General features: G+C 45.4%; 1 long non-coding RNA gene across 1 annotated transcript in view; it reads right to left on the bottom strand.

Annotated features, from left to right (window-relative positions):
• The window catches only part of LOC141935644 (uncharacterized), a 128,930-nt gene that overhangs the window by 93,917 nt on the left and 15,252 nt on the right, over positions 1–19,761 (bottom strand). Inside the window, exons 3-4 of the long non-coding RNA XR_012626599.1 lie at positions 17,770–17,926; positions 12,660–12,833 (exon numbers count right to left, since the gene is read on the bottom strand). This is a non-coding gene — a long non-coding RNA (uncharacterized LOC141935644). The remainder of the gene's footprint in view (positions 1–12,659; positions 12,834–17,769; positions 17,927–19,761) is intronic.

Raw genomic sequence — 19,761 nt, forward strand, 5'->3', positions numbered from 1 at the left:
GCATTTGATTACTGTTTAGTGTTACACCTCTACATATTAACATTATTTAGATAAATATACAACCTCCCTTTGATTCATGTGCCAAAAAATAAACAAACAAACTTCCTGGCTAAGGGCTGAGGAAGGGAATCATTGGCTGCCTCCAGAATCACTGTCCAGAGGTGAATTTCACTGACACTGACACCAACGCTAATATTTGCGCTAAGGGCTGTCAGAAAGACAGTCTGATTTTTTCAGGTAGAGATTCTGTGTTGGAGCTGGTAGCAGGAAGAAATACTGAAGACGGTTTTCCCTCTGCACAGGAGCCTTTTGCTCCCTCTATAACAAAAGGTATTTGCCAAGACTGTTATGATACTGCACGGTTGCTTCCTAAGAAAATCTCCTAGTAATCTTTGCCTACTTGATGTACAATATTAGACTTTCAAACAAACCAAACTACGACCTGCTAATACTAACAGCACAATACATTTAAAATTGTCAATATGGTAAAAATTAACCCTTTTCTCTTCCTTCAACTTCAGATTTTACCTGAGAGTGTGTAACAGGCTCCACCAGTATTTCACTGCATGAGAAGCATCCCGATTAATTTTCCTGATATATAGCCACCTCCAAATATTTTGACAGGGAGAGGTGCCAGTTTTCTGTCCACTTCAGTCCTGATTCTTGTTGAAGCTGATTAAGATTGTTCCTCAAAATTGGTTTGCTGTATTCACCGCATGGCTTTAACAGCTGCACGTCCTCAAGCGAGGAGGAAACATTGCTGCTCCCATTATCCCTAAATTCACACAGAAAGAGGAAACAGCTATTTGCAATGGAAAAGCAGTGGGAAAGAGACTGGGAAAGGTGGCAGATGTACTGGGCTGTGCCAGACTTTTTCAACACGTCTCATTGTCTGCAAGGCAGAGTGCAGAAATGGGAAATGGCAAGTGAAATCCGCTTGTGTGGAAATGTGGCTAAACCTTCTCCGAACCAGGGCCACTCTAAGAAGGGGGCCAGCTCCTGGGTCTCTAGGGGGGGGTCTGGTAGCCAAAACCCATTCTCCTCTTTATCTTAATTTATAGGCCTGTCAGAAAGTTAGAATTGATTGGGAAGAGGTCTTGTTTCACCTATGGTGGGAGGAAATCAAGTGATGTTAGCAGCAGCGCTGGGCACATTATCATCTGCTGGTTCCATTTAACAACTTCTCACAACATATGCAGTTTACATTATGGTATCCTGCACATGTAGTCTTTGGCTGAAAATATCCTCCAGAGCTCTGAATTTATGGTCATGCAAATACTCGGAGAGGCAAGAAACAGGCATGCCAAAGAATGAAAAGGGAAAGCCTTCTTTGTTTCTGCTTCTAGGTCACGTTAACTCTAACCCTGCCGTGCTGCAACGCAACAAGGGATGCTGGTGTTTCAACCGCACACCCTCATCTTTCACTATGGCAATTCCTCAAATACCATCATCTCCCACAGACCCACTTGGCTTCCCTGGGCAGCTGGAGCTGGGCCTCTGAGAAAAGATCTGCTTTCAGCCAAGCTGTCTTTTTCTCTCTCTGCAGGCCTGGCATAACAACAGGCCTCACTCTGCCATTATCGCGGCCAGTTCTGCATCCCCTGGGGAGTCTCCCGAGTCCCAGCACAGACCTGCAGGGCAGCCAGTTAACCACTGTGGTCAGAACTGCACAAGCACAAAACAAGTTTGTTCCTTATTGTTGCTACCCTTTCTGCTATTTTTTTTCAGACATTAAAGTTGTGTGATGTAAGAGGAGGACTGAACAGAATCTCTTCGTCCATCCTTTCAGCACAACGAGCGTCGCTCTCCAGCAGCGATCCAGTAAGCTGCTGTTGCTGTGCAGTGCCCGTCAGAGGTACAGGTCTTGATCCCAAGAGCACTGCAGACATGTGGTGAGGATGCTGAGCTTATTAGCCCTTCTGGCCCAGTTGATTAGCTTGGGCACAATTATGCTGATTCTGGAGTTGCGGCCTCAACATTACTTTGGTGTCTTTGCGTGGCGCTAGCCAGTGGCTGTAATTTTTGTCGTGGTGGAATTGCAGGCTTAATGAAAGAAAAGAAAAACAAAAAGACGTTGTTCAAAGACCTCCATTTCACGTTAGGGCACAAACAATATATATACAACCAATGCAGCAATCTGTCACCTGTCAGCTGTCGGCAAAAGCTTTGTGGGAAATTAATTTTCAAGTGCAATTTCAGTAGCCTGTTGATGTAACGCCGTGGAACAGTGGGAACGGATCATACGGGAAGTGGACCTGTACGTTTCCTTACTGTGTGCTTTGCACAGCAAAGACACAGCCCACTACAAAATAAAAATGTATCTTAGAAATTTCACTTTCTTTGGGACTTTTTCCTATGCTAGGCTGGATTGTCAGATCATGTAAATGCAAACAGTTCCATGGATTTAGGAGGAGTAATCTCATTTTATACCCAAAGGTACCACGACCCTCTGTTCTGAGGAGTGGCCACTTGGAACAGGAGGGTTAAAGCAGCAAAAAGTCACCAGGATTAAGTTACTAGGATTACCATAAAAATGATAGCCTTTGTCACCGACAGCCCTCTCCAGAGAGCGTTCTTCCTTGCAAGTCCAGCGAACCCGCCCAGCGCTGATGGTGGCAGCGAAGCCCCAAGCGCGGCTGCGCTCCTCGCTGTTCCACAGAACAGGAACAGTAAATGCAGCTATTTCCAGTCCTGACTTCTGACTAACCCACATCATAAATTAGACTGTCCCTTTTGGCCACACGTGTGTTAACTACACTGCAGTTTGGTCACAACTACTGTACAGTCCTATTTTTTGATAGATTTAATTACTCCTAATTTATATCAGGCAGAACTGCACTTAGCATGAAGTACTTAGCACTGTCACTTTAATGTCATGCTTAATACACATTTTTAGAGCTCTGGTCATTAACTACACGATAGATTTGAGCCTGGATTTACTGTACAGCGCTCCATGGCCCCCCTTGGCTTTTGGAGGCTGTTGCAGAAGCCTGATCAGCGTTGCCTCACATACAACATATACTCTGTATGTGTGACATACGGCCCATTGCTCAATTTTGACATCACCAGGGAACAGCAGTGCTCCTCCAGGTGTGACAGGGGGGTATTTTTAAGAGAGACTCTCAGATTCAGAGTCCTGCAAGCTTTCAGCCAATATTAATCAGTCTGCTAAGAAATAAAAGCAAGTTTATTCTTCTTGGGAATGTTTATTATTGCGACAGTTCAAAAATGAAATTCATATTTGTGAGAAAAACATGGTTGAAGTTGTTCCTACGTGGATAAGTGACCCACATTCCTACTTTCCTCTTAATTTTTTAATAAACTGATTCATTCACTGCATGATACCACTACGTGTTCATATCTTTATCAAAAACATTAATAAAATATTCACTTGTATTTGTTTACCAAAATGCCTTTTATGGAGATGAAATATTTCTAAAATCTGCTCATTTATGTTTTTCACCTAGCAATGTATTAAAAAAACAAAACATAATTTGTGTTGGTGAAACTTAAATAATTTTGACAGCAGCAACAACTTGTTTTGCAAAAACTGTTTTTGAGGGGAAAAAGCAACTCTTTCAAATTCCACAATTTATTTATTTTTTTTTAAAACAACCTGCTTCTGTGTTTGCTCACTGCTGAAGACTGTGCGTCCTCAATGCCATCTGAGGCATCTCAACACTGTAGAAACATAAATATAAATGAACATACTAAATGGTGATTGCCAAGTTGTCTAGCCCATCATCCTGAAATGGCCATTCAGGACAAATTCCTTGAAACTCAAGAATGCAATTCTTTTCCTTTCAAAGGTCCTGTCTACAGAGTACACTGAGGAAAGTTGAGACAAATGAAGCCAAACACGAAGTCAACGTGCATACCTCAAAGCTCTGCGGTCAGGTGAAACTGCAGCGAACTACAGGCACCGTATTCCGAGGCAGAGCTGCCGCGCGGGGGGTTAACAGCCTCCTAAGCTCATACAATTAGTTACTCCTCATGGCTCCCCATACAAACGGGTCCTACGCACACTTGGGAGCTTATGGCTTGCATGAGTTGTTGCTACACAACTGAGTTGGTTACGTGTCCCTTCAGTTCAGCCGAGGTGCCCAGGAGAGCGCCCTGTCTTCACAGGGCACAGGCCTCGGGATGGGCACATGGGACCTGACTGGCCCCTTTCCACGGCCGCGGCAGGAGCTGGCCCTGGCCCTCCGTGTCACAGCAGCTCCAGGGACACAGCTGCCACAGACGGACGGGGCTGCAAGGGAGACCAGAGTGAGGTGTAACAGATAATTTTCTGGGCTTTCTACAAAGTGTGTCTGTTCCATCATGCTCTTTTCTGATAGTAGTAAGTAGGACAGGGAAAGTTTTGCTACAGAAACTGCGGTTACTCATGGTGTGTGTTATTCATCTTTTGATTATTTATGAGAACATAATAACAAAACAACCGAGCAAACAAAGCCCCCCTTCCTCTACTCCTTCTCCTCCAAAGAAACCAGCGTAAGCAAGTGGACTGTGCTTAGAGCTCAAGTTGGCTTTTACAAGCACTACCGCTACCTAAAAACCCAGGGAGAAATCACACTTTTTCTGATTGACAGGTGCCACAGTGATCAATAAGGGCAAAGAAAACAACTTGAAATGACTGTTCAAGTTGCTGTTACATAATTTTGGCAAACAAAGGAAAGTCTCCGCTGTCAGCAGTGAGTGACACTGGCATTGTCTCGTGTTAATCAATACCAGCCCGCACATGCCCTGCGCTTCCCAGGAACCAGCTGTCCCTCCGGAGGAGGCTGCGTGTGACTGGAGGGGGGGATGCCGCCGAGATCAGTGAAGAGTCAGGCATGGGGGACTCAAATTCATCTGCAAGCAGGTGCTAAGTGAATTCCTCCAAAAGGACAAGATTCATTCTTTTGCCGGCTTTGGGATGAATTAGCATGAATTCATAATCCATAAATCCTGGTGGCAGCAGAACAGCATCCCTCCTGTTGTTATTTATTTTGAGATTTTCACTGGGGCAATAGCTTTACGTTTGACATTTATATAGGTCACAGTGAGCTAATAGCCATCTGCCATCTGGGGACTTTTATAATGAACATTGCAGAAGACTATGAAACAATCTCTGGCATTTCCGATTTGAACATAAGCTGAAATAGGGTTGATCTTTACAATATGCTCTGCTGTCTCTCTTCAGGTTTGCATTAGTCATTTGCCTGGCCTTGCTACACACATACACACGCTTGCACATATGGGAAGCGGTGGGCTTCAGCATTTAATACTATCAGTTAATCACCACATGCATGAAAAACACCCAATACCTTGCACAGCTATAAAAGGACCTCATTCACCTGAAAATTCTTAAAACATTTCAGAAATATTAATGACTCCCCAGCCCTCCTCCCCTGCAGTGCGGGCACAGGAGGCTCAGCCATCGCGCTGGCTTCACTACAGTACACGGATGTGAAATCACTCCTGCAAGGTCACAGAGCCCTCCCTCAGCACAACCTCACCGCCCTGCTCACCCAGGATACACCCCAGGCTGAGCCACCACAGGTAAGAACCGCAGAGGTGGAGAGTCCCCAGGAAGACCACCACAGACAGAGGGGCTGAGGCATAGCAGATGACACCCCTTCATCTCACCCTCGGGCCAGAGCAGCCGCCCCAACCAGCCCCGACTGTTTCCCAGTTCCCTGAGGCGTTTGGCCAAGCGCTCCCATGATTGAAGCCAGCTGAGCCACCTCTGCAGGGGAAGGCTGGGGCAGGGGGGTCATGCCCTCACCTCAACAAGCAGCAGAGACCTGCAGTGAAAAAATCCCTGTGAGGGATTTTTAGTGCCATGAAGTACCCACAGTGTCACCTCTTGATCATTTCCACCTGTACTAAGTGCTGTCGATGCAGCAGCCTCTGAGCAGGCCCGCCATGGGCAGCTGGTCGTGCTCCTCTTCTGTCCCCAGCTGACACGGGAGTGCCCACGGGCAGAACCTGCATCTCCCTGCCCCGAGAGCAGAGTCCCTGCCGCCTCCCGCCCGCTCACCCGGACGGGGCGTACAGGAACACGTGTATTTCCAAGCACCTGGGCGCACTGTGCTACGATCATCAGCTCTTGCAGATGGGGAATTGATAGAGGAAAAGATTAAGTGACTTGCTGAATCGTATAAGCCACCTACAAGAGTTGTGAGTGAACCCAGGTGTCCTGAATTTCAGGTCAGCACTTTAACTGCAAGGCCGCCCTTCTCCCAGTACCTACATGCTGTTTATTTTACGATACAAATGTGTGAAAGGACTGAATGTGCTCAGACAGATGAGAATATCCCATCTCAATTAGTCACTCTCCAAAAAGCCTCCTAGGGGGCCAGGCCTCCTTAATGCTGCATGTTCCTCCTGAGTTCCCCAAGCCTCAGCAGGCCTCAGGGTAATAAATTACATTTGTCTCTGCCTTAGCAGCAGCAGCCTGGCTGAATCCTCCTTTCCATGACTCAACTCATGATGAAATGCCTATTTCCTGGTGCTGAGATCTGTGAAAATTGGTCCTTTCAGCCTCCCTCCTGAGGGACATGCCTCAGCGAAGCGGCTGGGGGCATCTTTGATCAGATGTGCTTTTCTCCCTTCCCTTTGCCCCCTGATACAGACGCCTGGTCCTGGGGTGTCACTTATTTGTATTATGTCTTTCAAGGACGACACACAGAGCGCGTTTGAAATCCAATCCCCTCTCGTGGGGCTGTGGGGCTGGGAAATCAGGGAGATGCCTGAACACTGACCAGGTTTTGACCTGGTCCTACAAGGACTCTGGTTACACAAAATGCTGTGCTAGCTCTGATAAGCATAAATCTTTTGGGCTGCAACTTTTGTGAAGTTCAGCAGGTGACAGCTTAAATAACTTCATGCTCAGCTGCTGCCTACTAATGCTGCCACATGGAGGGGGCAAGCCAGGCTGGAGGCTGGCCTGGGAAGCCCACCTTCCCCGCTCCACCACCGCCCTGGCAGCGTGCAGGGGCTCTCCGTCCGGGTACGGCAGGTAGCCTTGGTGTGGCACAGCAGCCTTCTGCAGCCTGGGACACTTCAGCTGATTACCCAGCATGACTTCCCTCCCGGCTCCAGCAGTAGCTGAGTTACAACCTGCCTTTCACTGGCCTACATCTGATGGAGTTACTTCACACTGATGCTGCTGCAAACAGGCACAGCTCTGCCTGTGTCACTGACCCCCTTTCACAGACATCACTGCAGACTCTGGTCCACACGAGAGCAGCCTCATTACAGTGGAAGGCATAAAAAGATAAATGCTGTAAGCCTTATCTCTACCTTTTCCACCACATGCATGCTCCCTTCCCCACAACGCAGGATACGCAACAATACACAGTCAAGGCTGTGCTCGTGCTTCTCAGCACCACTGGTAATACCTAACAGAGCTCACCCTGAGGAGTGCTTCTGGTATTGTTATTAATGTCCATGTCACAACTGCTTCCCTAGGATTTCCATTACACCCAGGGATCATAGTGCACAGAAGGTGCCAGGAGCTCAGCCCAGCCTGTTTTTCCCCAGCAAGATGCGAGACTCAGCTCTCTCGTTGAATTTCAAAGAGAGCAAGAGAGAGAGGGGACTTTCACATTGCTTCAGTTAAGTGGAGGATCACCAAAGGGCACAGAGAGAAATGAAAGCGAAGAGGTCACTCCTATTGCTGGGAATACATTTTTTCACCAGCCACATTAGGTAAATTTACTTTTGCTTTGCTGCTTAGTGTTTTCCTGCATTCCTGTCCTGCTTCATGCCTAACCTGCAGCACTGAAGGAGCCCCTTCATCCACCCTGGCCCGCTCGGCTCTTCCCAGCAGCCTCCGAGGAGCTGCCTCGTCCCGTTCTGTGCTCTGCACCCCCTCCAAGCACTGACTCCTGCAATCCGATGTCAATCACAGCTATTTTAATGTGCTAACTTTCTAAATCCACACTTGTGCTTACTTAACAATATGCTGCTTTGATCAGTGTAATACAAGCAAAACTAACAAGAACGGGGCCCTTACCTCCCCTCCCCTCTCCTGAAGCAAGCCTTGCCAGGCCTCAGGCTTGTAAAACCAAAGCAATTGCAATCTTTAATTTTATTTCCTTTATTTTCAGGCTGTTAGGTGCTGGTTCTGATTAGGGACGTTCTGAGCAGGAATAAGGCTATTTTAAATAAAAAACATGTTGAGCTTTAGGGGGAAAAAAAGCACAACCTTATCAATTTAGAAGAAATGACTTTTCAACCAGCGTTGTGGACAAGGCTGTGTTAAGCCAGGGCCTCGGGAAGCGACCTTTCCTGTTAGTCACATCGTGTTTAGGGTTTAGGGATCAGCAGGACATCATTTGTGGGTAGAGCGAATGGACTTTACCACAGGGTTCAAGAGGACAAGGGTTCCAAGCACGTTCAGGACATGTTGTTTCAGGAGCACATTCAGTGATAATGCCTTACCTACGTCTGAGCCTCACAAAACCAAAATGAGATTTCACTTAGACTTCACCTGGGTAAATATGAAGTCACTAGTTTGATTTCAATAGAGTGCAACTGAGAATGTACTCCGTAGCCTAGCAAAGCTGAAGCTGCTGCACTGGGACAGCCCCGCAGCCGCCTAATTCACCGAGGCTGATACAGTTACACTAATCTGTGCTGCTGAACAAACAGGCTGGTGTTTGCAGTGGAGCGGCTTTGCACTGCTGCTGCTGTAACTGAAATCAAGTATGGCCCCGTGGCTGGATTTACACCGACAGAACGCAGAACAGCATCGTGCCTTCAGAGCGTGGGTCTGGCAAACCTGGTCCTGCTAGCACAGCCCCCTGACCAGCGTAAACAGACTTCACTAGAACAGTGTCACCTTTAACCAAGCTGCCTAGCACATGGGAAATACGTGCAGCATACACATGGCTTTGGGATACTGCACAGGATTTTATGGTAGGGTCAGGGGAAAACTCAGGATCAGCCATTTAATCCTATTCAATTCGGGCATGAATTGCCCAAATCTGCCAGCCCCAGCATCCTGACTGCACTTTCCCCTTCAAAGCAGCTCTGTCTAGTCTGGTGACTCTGGGTAGCAGAACCTTAGCTTTATTTTCATCTGTCTGTCATTTTTGATTTCACCTCTTTGGATATGTGCGCTTTCCTCCTACCCCCACAGATCCTATGACCTCAAGGTCCTTCACCATTCCGTGCCAAAGTCATGTCAGAGCTGAGCTTCTGCTCCTCAGGAAGGAGTTACGGGGACCTCTCACAGGTCAGAGTTCAGATTAAGTTAAAGAGGCAGGGAGATAAAAGCCGGAGCAGGCTCTTATGGAAGAGTTCACGGACAGCTGCCGTACCGCAGTACAAGTGGCTTGACTTGAAGTGTGCTGAAACCAGCAGAAGGTGTTTTGAATGCACCAAAATGCCTTTCGTGCTTTCATTTCTATTCATTATTTTTACCCTGGTTAAAGACAGAGAGTGAAATGGCTGTATTAGGACTAAGACTAAATAAGACTTTATATATGCCTTATGGTGTGCTTTGTAAAACTGAACAGACTGGTCACAGTAGAAAGTTCTAGAACCAGATTTAGGGTGAAGAGTACACTTACCCCAGTACAGGAATTGATCCTTTTAAGTGACTAGCTCTGTTCTGGTAATAGCTGTTATTATATTGTTATTCGAGTGGGAAGAAGCTCTTCCACAGACCAGGGCTCCGCTGTGCTGACAGCTCAACGTGGAAGAAGAAAAGGCTGTTATCCCGAAGGGCTGGCAATCCACACGCGGTTCTGAAACTTGCTGCTAGCCATGGCCTTAAAAAACTGCCTCTGGCACAACCAGTTTCGAAGCCTCTTTCTCACTCAAAATTTTGCAGTGTAACATGATTTCATTAAGCAGATGCTAGACAGATAATGTGCCATCTTCAAGAAAGGGGTGTTTCCCAAGTGCTTAGGAGTTTGCTGCATGACTCTGATGTCAATACAGAAGCTTTGGCAGACATCAGAGGACTTTGAATCAAACCCTTTTCTTTTCTTTCCCTAAGCCATGCTTTCGCTGTAATTAATATTTCCACTAGTCATTCTGGGATAGGTGCAGGGAAGCTCTGTGGGACTGAAATGCACCATCACACGGGCCTGTGTGAGTCCTCCTGGGCCAGGACCTCACCGCTCCAAGGGCTGGGCAAGCGCTGGCAAACCAGATCGCCCCGGAGTGCTGAACAGAGCAGTGCAGTTGCACGCACTTCAAAATGCTAATTTATTTTCCCAATATGTGAGTTAGTTTTATGATATCAGCATTTTGTAGCTGAAAAGCTATGGGTTTCTCTCCAGTACAGGGAAGGGCAGCATTCTCTGAAGTCAATGTGGGTTCCTCTTGTTGGCTTGCCAAGCCAGGGCCCCAGATAGCCAAAGGCAGGTGCTCAGCTTTCAGCAAAGACCTGGCCCCTTTCCAGTGCTTCCAGGTGGCCAACCCCAAAAGTGAAGGCATCTCGAGACAAATCACTTCGAAATTCTTTCACTAGGACTGGCAAATCCCCTCTAAATCTGCCTCAGCGTTAGTCACTGCGCACACGTGGGGAATGCACGGCCCCAGTCAATGCATTTCGCTCCGAGAGGGGCCGTGGGCCCCACACGGCCACGAGTGCTATTGTACCTCTCCTGGCAGTTGCTGCATTACTATGACAGCTGCAAACCCCGATGAGTGAATAACCTAATCGAGCCATTAAAAGAAACAGAAGCCCTCTGCCCTGTTTGATTTCTCTCTATAATGATGTAAAGTGCACTTTAATGGAGTCAAAGTGGTCCTGGGCCATTCTTGTTAAGGCCATTTGATGCAGTGCTATTGAGTCCCACTGCTAGCGTTCATTACCTCCCTTCAGCTCTCTCCCCTGCTGCATTGTAGTTCAGACTTCCCAGCACAGTTTCTCTGCTGCTACAGCCCCTTGCCTGCATTTTGTCTACATAAATTAGACCTTGTGCAGCATATTGGCCTGTCAGGGGACTAGGAAGAAACTGTATATTGTTTCTGGCATTCCCGGGCCCTTCTGCCCCTGACATCTGCTGTGTTTGTGACAGGGAATACATTCCTGACTCATTATCCGGGCAAGCGGAATCCCTCCCTGACAGCACCATTAATCAGAATCAAGCAGTCCGGCAAATAAAAAAAAAAAAGGGAGAGAGAAGAAGAAGAAAAAGAAAGCAAGCAAAGAAAAGAGACAGTTTCTAACTTTCACTTTTGTGTCATTCCAGTGTCTGAACAAGTAGCAATCTATCTTTCTGAGTGACAGCTCTGATGGATGGCATTATTTATGCTTTTGTGTATTAAAAGACAGTTCTGGCACTGGCTTGTCACTCACCAGAGATTTGAAAAAAGTTGAAATTTAATTTGAAGGAGAAGAGGGCAAAGATCATAGGATTCTGGCTCGGGAGTGTTGCCTGGGAGGGACAGAGATTACAGTGGGAGGGAGTAACTGGAAGAGGTGTAGAAATGGCGCATAAATAAGTAATTGCCCTTACAGGTATAGAGGTTTCTGGTTTTCACCGTGTATCTATATTCAGATCTTCCTGGGCTGGAGAGGCCTGTTTGTTGACACAAATAGGTTTGATGTTCCTTGGAGGGATGCATCATTTCAGGGTGAGACAGGCATATGCTTAATTTTCTGTACATAATTTGTGTGTGTTTGTGTATACAAACATTATTACATATGCACATATATATGTGACTAAATGTGTGTATATAACAGGATGTCTTTACATGCACATGTGTATTTACACAAATTAATTTTAAATATAGGCTTTTTGTTCTAGCATACACATCTTCAAGATACAAAACACACATCTAAATATCTACACACACATGAAGACAGTCACCTGGATACATCCCAAGATGAACAGTACATCCATAGTTTTAATTTCCTTCTTTTAAAAAACGTTTACTTACTACACTATTTGTAAGCAAGTTTAAGTACAAACAAAGGACAATACTATTTAAATCTAATTATCTTGTCTAAAGTTTTGGGCAAAAAATTGCATTTCACTTCATCTGGAAAGCATAGTTTGACTGTTAGTCCAGTTTTATGTCTTTTTCTTTATATTTATCCACACACAGGCCAGCTGACTGTCGAATGCAGACCTGCTATGAAGATTTAGATGCCCACACTTCCATTTGTACCATCTCCTGCCTGCAGAAAAGGCTGGTAGTTGCATGTGAGCTGCCAGGCTGAGGAGCTGTCTCATACTGACCCATTTATAAAGTCAGAATTGCAGAGTGTAAATCTGTATCTTTGTTTAACGGTGCTGATTTATGCGCTGGCAGTTGAACCCACAGGTATTTACACAGCATATACCCGCCACATCATATATAAACACTAGAACCCGGTCAAAGCATGTTTGTGTGGGGCTATTGTACGTAGCGGTGTAAGAGGAAACAAGCAGGCCACCACATTCACTTCAAGAGCAAACAGGTACATCTTTCTGAAAATTGTTGATTATTTGTATTTATGCCAGCAGTGAATTTGGCTCTACACATACTTACGTTTCTGCAGCCCTGATGACAGGGAGAGTCTCTCAGGACCTGCTGTTCCATGCTCAGAGTGAACAGGGAAGACTTACCTGATCTGAAGACTGTAGTTCCATTATTAAAGGACATTATATGAATAAGGAATCCCAAATTTAGGTGTCAACATAAATTAAAAACAGGATTCTTACCTGAAGCAACTGAATTTATCAGAAAGTCGGGATCACAGACAGATGCACATCTCTTTGTTCATCCCCTTGTGACGTGCCCTGGGACTGAAGGGAGGGAGCTGCCTGTACTCTGTCGTGCTGCTCCAGCGCAGGACGGGGATGCGCAGAGCGCTCGCGCCGTTCACCCACACGCACCTGCACGGGGATGAAATTGAAGAGAGCGATTTGGTCCCGGGTGGAGCCAGGCCACCGGCCTCTGCCTGCAGAGACGTTCCCTTCCTGCCAAGGGCTGTTCCGCAGCCGTGGCTGCCCATGCAATGCCACGCACAGGCTTCTGGCTGCACGCTGGCTTGGGTTATGGGTCAGACACACAGAAATGATGGCACATAGCTCCCCACAGCATCAGACAAGATGTTACACTCTATGGTATTTCCAACACTGAACAACACATGGTTTTGACCTGAGAAAACATGAAATAATAAGAAACATGATTCCTATTATTTATAACTTTTGCTTGCAGATGACCCATCTCTTGGCTATTTTGACAAACATCTGTTTTGGAACCCATAAGCCAACATACAGCATTTGCTTCTAATTAATACAAATTTGTTTCATTCCCAAGTCTCAGCAGGTTTCACTTCCCCTCTCCTAGACTATTGGCATCAGCAGCAGTCACCCTACCACACCTAGCAAATCTTGACAACAACCACTCTTGAGACTATAAATCTAAGGCAAAATCCCAAGCACTTCAAAAACTGCCAGAGTTCTTGGCTAAATCCAGGAATGGTGTTGACTTGCAGGCCCAGCTGGATTGTTACTATTATCCTCTTGGCCTCTTTTTTCCTTCCTGAGGATAGTGTATCTCCTCTTCCTATCCACAGGGATTTTTCAGCTCGGCCTCACTGCAACACTTGAAGTAACACTGTATTTGCAATACATTGAATGAGCACTACGGATGGACAGACGAGGAACTGCTGTGACCCAGGAGAATTTGAAAACCCACCAGTGGTGTTCTGCTCGAGATGGTGGTCACAAGAAGGCCTAGGACTGTGCACTGACTTAACTTGAAAAAGCTCCCTAAAGGGATGACATCACAGCAATCCCAGGCAATGAGCTGTCCCTTCCGGGTGTGAAGTTGTGGAATAAACCTATTCTTTCAAGATCCAGAGCTTAAATTTCAAAGTCAGATGTGTGCGTAATTCCCTCAGGCTCCTTTGAAACCCAGCCGGTGTTTTGAGAAGGAGCTGGTCATTTTTCTAATCCCAGTCTCAGTATGGTGGAGACTGTGGATTGGTTTTTCTTAAATGTTAATACCATTAAACTGAAATTAGCTGGGGTGTAGGGCAGGCTGAAGTTAGTGGAGAGATATGTGGAGGGGTTTCTCTTCACTGGCTTTCAGAGGCGTAAGTTGGGCTGGTCAGTAACTGCTCCAGAAGGAAACACAGTAATAATCACTCGTAACAACTAGGCACAGAAGAAAAGGAGAGTCTATCCTATTTGTCAGTCCAACTGTATCAGTCTTCTTGGAATTGTACTGTGAAAGAAAGACATCCAAGACCATACCTCAGCTGGGGTAAATGGTGTAAATTTTCATAGCTCCAATGAAGACAATTCATACCTACTAAAGATCTGCCCCTTGATCTCCAAAGCCAAAGAAACATAAGCTCTTGCGTTTTAAGTGTGGTAGTTGGAATGTTTAATTCTATTCTGTCGTCTGTCAGAACAGCAGGCAGAGGGAAGGAATGTATTGGTGTCATATGGAAACCACGGTTTGATGACGGACAAAATTAAATCCTTGCATTTGGACATAAACCATGGTAACACAAAATATGCAGCAAGTCAGGCTTGGTTTTCAATACTGAAAACACAAGGCCCCACTTGGCAGGCTGAGGAGGGGATATTAGTCAGATTTAGACATGGTTTTCTTTGTTTTATTGAAGGATAAATAATTATGTGCTGAGATATTCCAGACTCATGTTAACACAGTTGTGTGTGAACCACAGCAAAGGATGCTGTGAGAATAGGAAGGACTGAAGGTCCTTTAACCTACAAAGTATCTGGGAATCCTGGAAAAGTTTTGGGGTTCACCTCTGAAAGACAATCCCAAAGTTTCCTCAAAATATATCTGACGTGCAAATCTCCATAAATTAAACCTTCCAAGCATTTGCTTTCTTGACATTCTTAGGTTCACATATTGACTGAGTACACACCACGTCTCCCTGCAGCGTCTGCTCAGCATTCCTGCTACTGCTCCGGCTGGGGGGGCGGCTGGCCGAGCCCCCAGCTCCCACTCCTCTGCCCGGGGCTGAGCACACGCCCGGGGGCTCTGGGAACAGGGGGGTCCCACACTTGCAGCATAAAGGCAGCTCTGCTTCCCTTTTAATGCTTTTTACTAGGTGAAGTCCAGAGAACACCTCATGGACATGTAAGAGCAAAATTAGTAAACAGAGGGTGGACTCCTCTCAGGCAAGTAGTTAACTAGTTACAAAGAGATTTTGGGAAAGTTTTTTTATGACTTGTTAGGATTGAAACAAATATCTGTGCAGAACAACAGATAAAAATACTTTAACTTGTAAGAACACTTATAAGTGCAGGAATTCTAACATAGATTTATTGAATATACCCAAACCTGCTGAATAGTTCAAAGTGATCCTCAGCACATGAATGTTCTGCCTCGCACTCATCGTTTGTTCCATGATCTCCCAAGGGGCGCTGCTACTTCTTGTTTTAAAAGAAACCCCAATGTAAAAATTGCCCGCAGTAGAGGATCAAAGGTATTACAACCCTGTCCCACTGCTGTGCTCCTAGTTTTATTTACATTGGAATATCCTGAAGGCAGAGACCCTGTTTTTGTTCTGGTTTTGTATTGTGCCTCGCTCAGTGGAGACCTGACCTGGCCTCTAAGCTCAAACCCACAATAGTTAGCAGAGCAGTTTAAAACCGGTGCTGTGAGTGTTCCCAGAGGCGCTGGGCAGTCAGAGTAATGAGCTGCCCTCGCAGACACAACGTGCCCTGTGCGGACAGCCTTCACACGGCCTGTGTGCCAAAGGGGCAGAGATGGTCCTATCTGAGATACCAGAGAGAAACCGGCTTCATGAAGTGTGGGGCCACCCCTGTGTGGTGGCACAGGCCTTACGTTCCTCCATCTCAACGGCTCTGCCTTCACCAACCTGGTACTGCAGGGAATGAACCGACCCTCTCTTCCTTTCCCGGCATCCCCACCCCAGCTTCCGTTTCCCAAGCTGATTTATGATCTTTTGCGCAGTGAAATCTGCATTTCTCTTCCCTGACAGCACTAATGAAGTGTGCAGAGACCTGACAATATTGACTGGTCTTAGTCATTCATGCTTCTCTTTCCTGGTCAGCCTCCTCTGCTGCCAATAAAAGAGAAAAGTGGAAGGGGAAAGCCACAATTCACTGATGAAGTTCTGGAACTGCCTTTTTCTAGGAACCCTCTAGCCTGCCCTCTAGAACTGAGTTCTGATTTGTACCACCCCCAGGTTGCTGTGGATGCTGCTTTACGTCTTGCACTGTCCTGCTGCACTCACAAGTGTAAAATGGAACTTTTAAATCACTTTTTGGAAAAAGCAAGAGACATAAATGTCAGCACAGCAGAGTGAGTTTACGTAGAGATGAAATCAAGCTGAGTAGCACAGATACGGCACGGAGCTGGATTTCATGTTTCACTGACGCCCTTGGTCCAGAGGTTTGCTCATTAACAAGGCTATGATTCTGTTATTGAAACTCATGGTAAGTGGTTCCGTAGGCAAAGATCCAGCAAAGCACTTAGGCAAATTCATAAATTTATGTCCCATTGACTTCTGTGCAACCATATATATGCTCAAAGTCATGCATGTCTTAAATGCATTTCCAGATCAGGCCTTGTACTCAACAAATAGTCTTTCTGCAGCATCGTAAACCCCAAGCTTTCAAAATTCATGAGTTCAAGCTCTCATTTCCCCTAAGCTACCATAACTGCAATGCTGAATGCAAATTCAGAAAATGTTTTTTAAAAAAAAAGTCTTAGTTTTGAACTTCTGATTCCAATAACTCTGGATAGGATCGTAGCTTTAACAAAGTAAAAGAAACAAAAAAGAATGACAGCTAAGGCTGTCATCTCAGTCCATATCTTTAGGAGAAGAGATTTTTAGAAAAAATACTCAATACTGTAAAACTTGCAATAAAATCCCTAAAGTAAGAAGATTGTTTTTCACATTTGAAAAGCCTGAGATCTTCGTCGCAGTCTCAGGCTCAGTGTAACCAGCTGGTGCACCTTGAGCTGTGTTTTGGGTGGGGGGGAAGATTGGGCCTCTCAGTTCTTGTGCCTCCCACAGACATTTTGCTTCTCAGCCACTACGGTGCTTCAGCTTAGTAGGGTTCTCTGCAGAGTTGTGCTGCTTCTTGTTTTCTTTGACTTTTTATGCATTCGCTAAAGTCTTTGTTTAAAGGTCATCTCTTGAATGAGTATTTTAAAGTCTTCATCAATACAAGCAGGAAACCAAACTGCCTTTTAGGAAGGAATCCCAACTTGTTTTTCGCACCATGTACTTTTTCTTACCAGCCATTTGGCCAGTAAGTCAAAACTGACTCCCACATCTGATTAAGGCAGATGAATTGAGTAGTTGGGAGCATCTTTGGATTAATCAGACCTCTTCCAGAAGAGCTCAATTCATTTTTTATAGACTCCAGGCACCCAAGAGTGTAAGACCGTCTTGCATTCACCCATGTGTGATTCATGTTTTACTCTTTTCTTTCCCAAATGCAGCACAACATATTCTTCAAGTGATCAAATATTTTAAATCCCAAAGTGACATTCTGCAGAAAACGATTCAAGCTGCTCTTAATGTAAGTGGTAATTTCATCAAACTAAAGGCAATAGTGAATTATTTTTAATTATAATCACTATTTCAGTGCAGGACACTGAGCTGTAACTAGGGTTCACATTTCCTGTGGAATTTGTCCTGGCCCCATACAAGACCTGCTTTCCGACAGTCATTTGCTCCACCTGCATTTCTGGACAATCCTCCATTAAATATATGCTTCACTTTATGCATATAAATGTTATAATCAAGACTTGCTTTGTTTTGTGCTTTTGCCCTCCCCTCTTGACGTCCCATCTACGTACACGTACCCTCAGCTCTCCGTCTCGTTGCCTCTCTGCTCCTGGCTGAGGGAGGACCCATCGGGGGACCAGCGGACGCTGACAAGGAGTAACCAGAATGTAGAGCACTCCAAACTTTTCTCCTACTTCTTCCCATGTGGATTTTCAGAGCCTGATCTGCCAGGGGCTGCAAGAGATGAACACGCAATTAAACTCTCAGGGAAACCTGAACTGATGAAAATTTCAGGACAGAAAAATCCTAGGGCTTTTGATATTTTGTGGGATTTGGGCTTCTTGCTACTTTCCTCCAAATAAAGCCTTTGAGGAACAGATCAACTCTGTCCGCTGGAGAACTTCAGCTGGAGGAAACTCCCGTCTGTTGCAGTTGCTTCATTTCCCTCTGACAAGCCCCTTCTCCCCCGGCACATCAGAGGGGTGGCTTTACATTGCATCATCGTAAATGGAAATGACCCGGTGTCGTAGGGTGAAATATGAGCTCACCAGGCCACTGATTCCCCGACTGCACTACTGTAGAGATACTTTATTTCTGAATTAGGAAGAAAAAATTGCAAAGCTTAATAACATAGATTTGCCTTTTGCCTATGAAGCTGTAGGGGTGAGCGTGGATACGCTGGTAGGGGTTGCCAAAAGGTACCAGTCCAGACCCTGCGGTAATTTTAATGTCCTGGGTGAAGGCCTGTCTGTCCCCAGGTCACCCCTTACCATCTTCCATGACCACATTTTTCATTTTCCTACCCTGACTATAAAATATCTGGTGCAAACCTCAGCAAGGAAATGAGGCCCATAAGGTTGAGAGTTAAGCACTCAAACGCTGGATTTCATAAAGCAGACAAAGAGATTAAATGCACGTTGACGTATGAAACTGAACATACCCATAGGCCATGGAGTATGTTCCCCAAATCTGGAAGGATGCACAAGCAAGCCTTCTTTTCATCATCCCTGTCCATTAGCACCCAGCTAATACACTTTATAGAGTCTATAGAGACAAGGTATTATAAAGATCATGCAGCCCAGGGAAGTACAAAAGTGATTTAAAATGTTCTAATCTCATTAATCTGTTTCTTCTCCCTAAAGATATTCAAAGCCCAGGCCAGATCCTTAGCTGGCAAGTGAAGTAGAAAAGCACTTAAATAAGACCTTAGATTTAAGCTCATGCTTAAATTCTATTTACCACAAAGTTCATTTCAAGATAAATTCATGCTAAAACAATATTTCTAAGCAAAAAACCCCTCACTTGAGCCAGAGCCTTTGCAATATAAACAGAGCTAATCTGTACTAGATGAGGCTTTTCTGCTTCAGGACTTTCTTCCCACTCTTCCGAGCCTCTTTCATCCAGCAAAGGGAACAGAAATTGTGGCTTTGGTGACTAGTCTTGGCAAACCAATTCTGCTTGGATTTTGCAAATTCAACTAAACTGCTGGAAGAATCACAATGAACCAGTTTGTCACCAAGCTGTAATGCAAACAAACAACAAAATTGCTATAATAATTAATTGAAATCTGGTGCACTTGTTGAACAGCCCAGAAAGTCAGACCCATTTTCTCGACCCCCCCTTTTTTCCGTGCAGTCACTCAGGAATTGCCCGTGCTGCACTGGTTTAGGGTGTTGTGAGGATTAATACATTCAGGTGTGCTTACATATCTGGAAATCACGCAGTGTAAACCTGGACGGTGTTATCACCTACAAACATGCTAACTATATTTTTACTGTTATCTAAGTTATTATCACAGGCCCCTAAGTCTGATAGCCAGTATTTAAATATTTACCATGATGAGAAGACACCTGACTGCCAGCTGTCATTCTCCAATGGAACAGGCACGTTTCCACAAACCTTGGTTCTTTTTCCCAACTCCACTGCTAATGATTATTTCTGTTGTCTGGGGGAAGCCCATAACCTCTGTATATGAACTAGGTCACTAGTTACACACTGATTTTGTGGGAGCTAGACAACCTTTTACTATGCACTTGGCCACTCCTAACTTAGTCACAGCATGATCCTAC

Source organism: Strix uralensis, chromosome 28, assembly GCF_047716275.1.
Source record: "Strix uralensis isolate ZFMK-TIS-50842 chromosome 28, bStrUra1, whole genome shotgun sequence".
In the NCBI taxonomy this organism is placed as follows: Eukaryota; Metazoa; Chordata; class Aves; order Strigiformes; family Strigidae; genus Strix; species Strix uralensis.